At 42.4% G+C, this 6,568-nt stretch overlaps 1 non-coding gene across 1 annotated transcript; it reads right to left on the reverse strand.

Annotated features, from left to right (window-relative positions):
* Window positions 1-4,598: 4,598 nt before the first annotated feature.
* Window positions 4,599-4,670, reverse strand: TRNAP-AGG. Its single transcript has one exon. It is a non-coding gene; the product is annotated as a tRNA-Pro (tRNA).
* Between the last annotated feature and the right edge of the window lie 1,898 nt (window positions 4,671-6,568).

Raw genomic sequence — 6,568 nt, forward strand, 5'->3', positions numbered from 1 at the left:
GCGGGCGCCCAGAGCTGAGGCGTTTAAACCTCCCGCTCGCCGTCCTTTCGCGGCTCCGCCTCACTTCCCGGCCCGGGTGGGGGTGCTTCGCTGCGTCTGCGCGGTTTCTACGGCGACAAGTTAAGTCATTTGCTACCTCACACTTTGGTTCAAATAGTTGCTGGGCGTCTGCTCTGGGTCTTGATTTTCCCTGTCGTTGGGGTCCCTAGATGAGAGAAAACTGTATTTTCCCCTTGAGACCTTCACATACCAATGAAGGGGACACACTTGTAATCCCAGGTGGGTAAAAGTACCTGAGAATCCTGGAGGCGCCTAATCCGGACACCGGAACGGGAGTAGTAGCTCCAGGTGGAGAATGGCATGGGCAAAGATACAGAGGTGAAAACAGCCTGTGCTTCTAGAACTCTGAGCTAGGCTCTGGGGCAGTGCCTGCCTGAGTGGAACCCTCTGGGGAGGCAGGCTAGAGCCTCGTGCTCCTCACACTTGGTGTGCAGGTAACTTGGGGATCTCGTTAAAATTCGAATTCTCTTTCAGGAGGTCCAGCAAACTCCTGCATCTCGTCAGTGCTGCTGATACCTGGGCCATAAGGGCCGAGGCACGAGGAATGGAACTAGTCTTGTCTCCTTCATGTACTGTCTAATCTTGGACAAATGACTAATCTTTCTAAACCTGGTTTTCCTTTTTTGTAAGTAAAAGATAAATATGGTGTCTATCTCCTAAAGTGATTGTGAGGATGAGAATGCATGTAACTTGCTTGGTATGATGCCAGGACAGAATAAATATTCAATAAATAATATTTCAGAGAAATTAAGTAACTCGCTGAAAGATGGACAGCAGGTATCTGACAGTGTCACTGTCCTCATATGAATTAATGCCCTCCCACAACTTTGAATGCCACCCACGTGAGTATGACACTCAAATTTATATCTCAAGCCCAGCCCTTTTCTCTCACCTCCAGATCCTTTCATCCAACTGCATACCTGCCATCTCTTCCATGTTTTAAAGGCACCTTGCATTAGTTTCCTAGGCTGCTGTAACAAATTACCACAAACTTAAAGCACAAACTTGAAACAACACAAATGTATTCTCTTATAATTCTGGAGATCAGAAGTCTAAAATCAGTCTCATTAGGCTAAAGTCAAGATGTCATTAATGTTGGTTCCTCCTGGAGGTTCTGAAAGGAGAATCTTTTTTGTTTTTTTTCCCCCCAGCGTTTGGAAGTTGCATTCCTTGGCCCCTTCCTTGCATCACTCTAACCTCTTGCTTTTATTGTCACATCTATTACTTTTCTAGACTCTAATCTCCCTTATTTCCTTTTTATAAGAACACTTGTGAGGGCATCTAGGGCCCATGTGGATAATCCAAGATAATCTCTGAGTCTCAAAATATTTAATTTAGTCAATCTGCAAAGTCCCTTTTGCCATGTAAGATAATAGTCGCACGTTCCAGAGATTAGGACACAGATATCTTTGGAGGCCATTATTTAGTTTACCACCCACTTCAAACTTAGTATATCCAAAACTGAACTCATGATCTTTCAACAGAGAATGACATCAACGATTCAGCTGTTTATCTTCCTTGCCCTGCACCTGCAAATTCACTGTGAACTTACTAACTCACTACCCACTCCCAAACCTCTTCTCTCTTTTCCATTTCTTCTAGAGTCTGGAAAACTTAAACCATTGATCTTCCAGCTTCCCTAGCAGCTATATGTGACCTGATGGCCCAGTTCTGTCTAGTAGGACTTAAGCAGAAGTCTGCTGGGGGGTTCTCTGGGAAGGGGTTTCCTTTCTTGATAAAAGAGACCGTTGTTATGGATTTTGCCCCTTTTTCATTCCTTCTGTCTTGGACTTGGTCATGAGGCAGGGAGCTGGCCTCAGATGTGAGGAAAAGGCACATCATGCTGGCCCTGACATCACTGAGTTGCTAAACAAATCCCTTCTACCTTCAGAATTCTTACTATCTTCTCATTATCTAAGGAAATTTATTATTATCTGAGGAAACACACACCTTCCTTATGTGCTTGAGCCGCTGTTGGTTATATTGTCTGCTCCTTCCAGCTAACGTTTTTCTGTTATTGCCAAGTCCTGTCTGTTTGACTTCCTTGTTACTGTCCCATTCATCCACTCCCCTCCACCCACTCCCCTCCACCCGCTGTTTTTTCTTCTCTCTAGTCTGACTTGCTTTCAGCTTCTGGTGCATTCCATATTTCCGCCTGTTGTTTCTAGAAAACCAGCTTCTGTACCCCAATAGCTGAATTGAGAGTCAGAGGCAGAGTTTTGGGAGGATAGAAAAGAACAGTTTTATTGCTTTGCCTGGCAAAGGCAGTCACAGCAGGCTCATGCCTTAAGACGGTGATCCCATCTTGGGGCTGGGGTCTTGAGGTTTTATAGAAAAACGGGATGGAACAGAAAAGGTGATAATAATCAGGGCATTTTACAGGGTGTTACATTCTCTTCATCTTGATAGGAACTTGCTGTTGTTATGGAGGAATTAAGGAGGGTCTGCCCATTTTCTTGAGCTTTAGTCCATGACCTTTCAAAACCTCTAGGGTAAAAAGTATTAAGTTATTCTAAGAAAAGAGTGCAGAGAGGGGGAACTTGTTAGTCATAAGGTCAGTTTAGCTAATAGTACAGGCCTGAACAACTCAGTAGCCATCTTGTTAGTTTTCTACTCTTTCACTGCAGCTTTACACATTCTGTTCCTTCTATTTGGAATGTTCTTCCTTCTCCCCGTTAAAAAACAAAATTCCCCTGAGTAAATCTTAAAGATCTTACTGGCTTCATTCAGTGGTTTATGAATCAAGCAGCATCCAATCTAGCAGATAAGGGGGAGGTTATAACTCCGTGTAGAGCATGTGCTTAGCATGCATGAGGTCCTCGGTTCAATCCCCAGTACCTTCATTAAAAATATTTAAATAAACCTAATTACCTCCCCCTAAAATTAAAAAGAAAAAAAAAAGATACCACACCAATCTATCGGATAGAAAGGAACTCTGAAGAGCTGTACAAAAGAAGAAGACTTTTATAGGTAGAGGGGAGCAGGAACAAAGAAGTTACACTAGGCAAAAAAGCAGATTGGTTATTGCAAGGTTACTTTCCATATAGAAGATGGCAGCTGTTAATCAAGCAGATTACCCTCTAATGCTGATAAGGCGATTCCTGATTTTCTGGTTTAAGATTCCATTTCCAGGAGGATGAAACTATAATTAAGACTCTGGTAATATGGAGCTTAGCATAAGTGACCCCATTTGGGGCACAGTGTCTCGTTTTTAACATCTCCATAGGCTAGTTACCTAGTTACCTCTTCATCCTTTAGCTCTCAGATCAAGCACCACTTTTCCAGGGAAATCTTCCCTGACCACCTCTTGTGTACCTGTCAGCTGAGTGCAATTTTACATTGATTTGTGTGACTATCTATTCCCTCCATTAGGTATTCATTCCATCAGGGCAGGGACCTTGTGTGTTTTTACTCACTGTTGTGGCAGCCGAACTGGCACAGCAGCCGGCACAACATATGCACTCAGTATTTGTGGAATGATGTGATTGTCTGAAACAGGATTCCAGCCCCAAGTCTCTCCTACCTCAAATCCCTGCTTTTTTCCCCCACAGTACACCATACAGTATGATAGATTTGGAACATGGGGGTAAATTGCATAAAAGGATTGATGTCAGCTTTAAAGGATCTTCAGTCTAGAAAATTGGACCAGATAGAATTATAAACAACTTGGTGAAGAAATTTTTCATAAATTACATGACCTGGCCTCTCCTTACTTGGGAGATAATTGATTCTGCTCTCAGTCCTGGTGCCTTGTTGGCGGCTGAAAGCTCTCCTAACCACTATAACAAGTGGTTCTCTCTGAAAGGGAGGGTGCACAGATTTTGATGAGGTGCTCAGATTTTGGTTATCCCATAGACCACAGCAACTCCATGGTTCTGAGTACTTAGAGACTTGTTTTTATTTTTAATTCTTGTGTTTCTTAGAACCTGAACAGAAGATTATGATTAATCCAATAAATTTTATGTTTTTATACCTTAGGATGATTATTCATTGTCACTTAGAGGATAAAGTCAGAAAGAAACAGTCAAATCCCAAGTTTAAAAATAAAAATGAACAGTATTACATTTAGATATTGTATTAGTTCTCTCTTGCTGCATAACAAATTACCAAAAACTTAGTGGCTTAAAACAAGAAACATTTTTATCTCCTAGTTTCTGTGGTTAGGAATTCAAGAATGGCTTAGCTGGCTGGTTCTGGCTCAGGGTCTCTCACAAGGCTGCAGTCAGTATGACCTCAGAGGCTGTAGTTCACTTGAAGGCTTGACTAGAGCTGGAGGATCCATTTCCAAGACCAGCAGTTCCTCTCAATGTGGACCTTTCCTTGGGCTGTGTGAGTGTCCTCAGGACATGGCAACTGCCTGCTTCCAGAGTGAGTAATCCGAGAGCCAGCACGGAGCAAGTCACAATGCCTTTTATGACCCAGTCTCTTCTGCTTCATTCTATTTGTTAGAAGCTACTTGTTGTTTTTTTTGCAGTTCTTTTTTTCTGGGAGCAGGGGTGTGGGTAATTAGGTTTTTAAAATTTACTTATGTATTTTGATGGAGATACTGGGGATTGAACCCAGGACCTCATGCATCCTAAGCATGTACTCTACCATTGAGCTATACCCTCCTCCTAGAAGCTGCTTATTAAGTCCAGCTCACACTCAAGCAGAGAGCAGTTAAGACTCCAGCTCTCAAAGGATGAATATCAGATAATTTGTTGATATATTCTAAAACTACCATATATGTCTCAGCCACGTTTTTAGGATATCAGAAACAGGATTGTTATCTAGGTGGAAGAAAAAAAAAACAATCCCATTCTGGGGAGGGCTTTCCATTTGTTATGTCTAGTTTGTCCTCCTTGTCAGCAGTCTTTCCCCCCTACATCTCCCTTCATGATGTGCATGCTCTGTGTTAGGCTGAGGTGAACAAGAACAAGAGCTGCTTTACCTGAGGACTGATGTGTGCTGGCCCCGTGCTGGATATTCCTATTCTTTTCATCTTCACAACCATCCTTTGAGATAGGTACTGTGATTATCCCCACACTGCAGATGAGGCTACTGAGGCTCAGGGAGGTTAAGTAACTTGCCCAAGGACACGCAGTAAGTTGAGGAGGTAGGATTTGGATTCAGGATGAACTGATACATCATCCTGCTACTACATGGTTCTGACCTTCCTGGAGCTCAGTGTTTCCCAAAGCACATGACACATAATCAGTTGCTAGTAGAAGGTGATGATTACAGCAATTAGAGGTACACATAGGCACAAAGGGACATGAAGGAGGGAATCATTAAATCCTAGGCCCACTGCTGTACCACCCCCAGAGTCATCCTCTACAGTGTGGGTCTTCCTCCCAGTGTGTCTGCAGGGAAAAGTTGAAGCTGCCATTCAGGCCCTTCCGGACAAGGTCCCTGCTGGCTTCTCCAGCTTCACCCAATCCTGCTTCGTTCACAAAATCCATCCTATCCATCTGGAACTTCTCACTCTTCTTTGAACACACTGCGTTCTTTATAACTCTGTGCCTTTGCGTGGGCCACTCTCTCCCATAATGCCCCTTTCCTCTAGTCTATGACAAGTTCCTTCAATTCCTTCAGGACCCAGCTCAAATGGTCTATGAAAATTTCCCAAAGCACTGTGTAAGGCTTCTTGTAGAAAATTTGCCAGTAGCTGTTATAATTGTTACCCCAGTAGCAGCTAGGACTTCCAAGACTCTAAGATCTAGGTAAAAGTGACTTTGCCCGACCATTTACTCCCAAGTTTACAGCCCATGGAAGCCAAAGCCCTCCCTCGTGCTTCTGCAGATTCTCAGAGGCTTACATTTTCACGTCACTTCTTTTCTCCTGGACTTTCCATTGGCATACCTGGTTTTATTGCACTTCACTTTGTTGTGTTTTTCATAAATTGAAGGTTTGTAAACCTTTGTGGAACAAATCTATCAGCCCCATTTTTCGACTGCATTGGCTATTTTTGTGTTTCTATGTCACATTTTGGTAATTCTCACAATATTTTAAACTTTTTTATTTTATTTGTTATGGAGATTTGTGATCACTGATCTTTGATGTTACTGTTGGGGAGGGGGAAATTTCCGTCTCTACCCCTCTTGAGTTCTTGTAGCTGGACCAATAATAAAAAATAATAAAATTGATATAAGAAGAAAAAGAAGCACATTTTAATTCATGTACATGGTGGTGCCATATAAATGGACCAAAGAAGTGACCAAACAGACAGCTCTTATACTTTTTAGACAAAGAAGCAATAAATTTGTGAGGAATCAAAAGGACAAGGAAACTTAGGTTTTGGGTGCCCAATTATTAAAGAATTTAAACAGAGTTTGGGCTTGGGGTAGTAGATTAAAGAAGTAATAAGGTTTTCTCATATAGGTTTCTCTGCCTGAAGTCTTATCTTTGGCAATAAGGGTGTCCTTCTACCTCCAGATGCAGGGGTGCACCTTTCACATGAGAGATTTCCTGCTTTCAGGGAGACAAGAAAAGAATCAGATTGTCCCTCTTGCATTTGCCATTTTCTAAG

This window comes from Camelus ferus, chromosome 10 (genome assembly GCF_009834535.1).
Source record: "Camelus ferus isolate YT-003-E chromosome 10, BCGSAC_Cfer_1.0, whole genome shotgun sequence".
Taxonomy (NCBI): Eukaryota; Metazoa; Chordata; class Mammalia; order Artiodactyla; family Camelidae; genus Camelus; species Camelus ferus.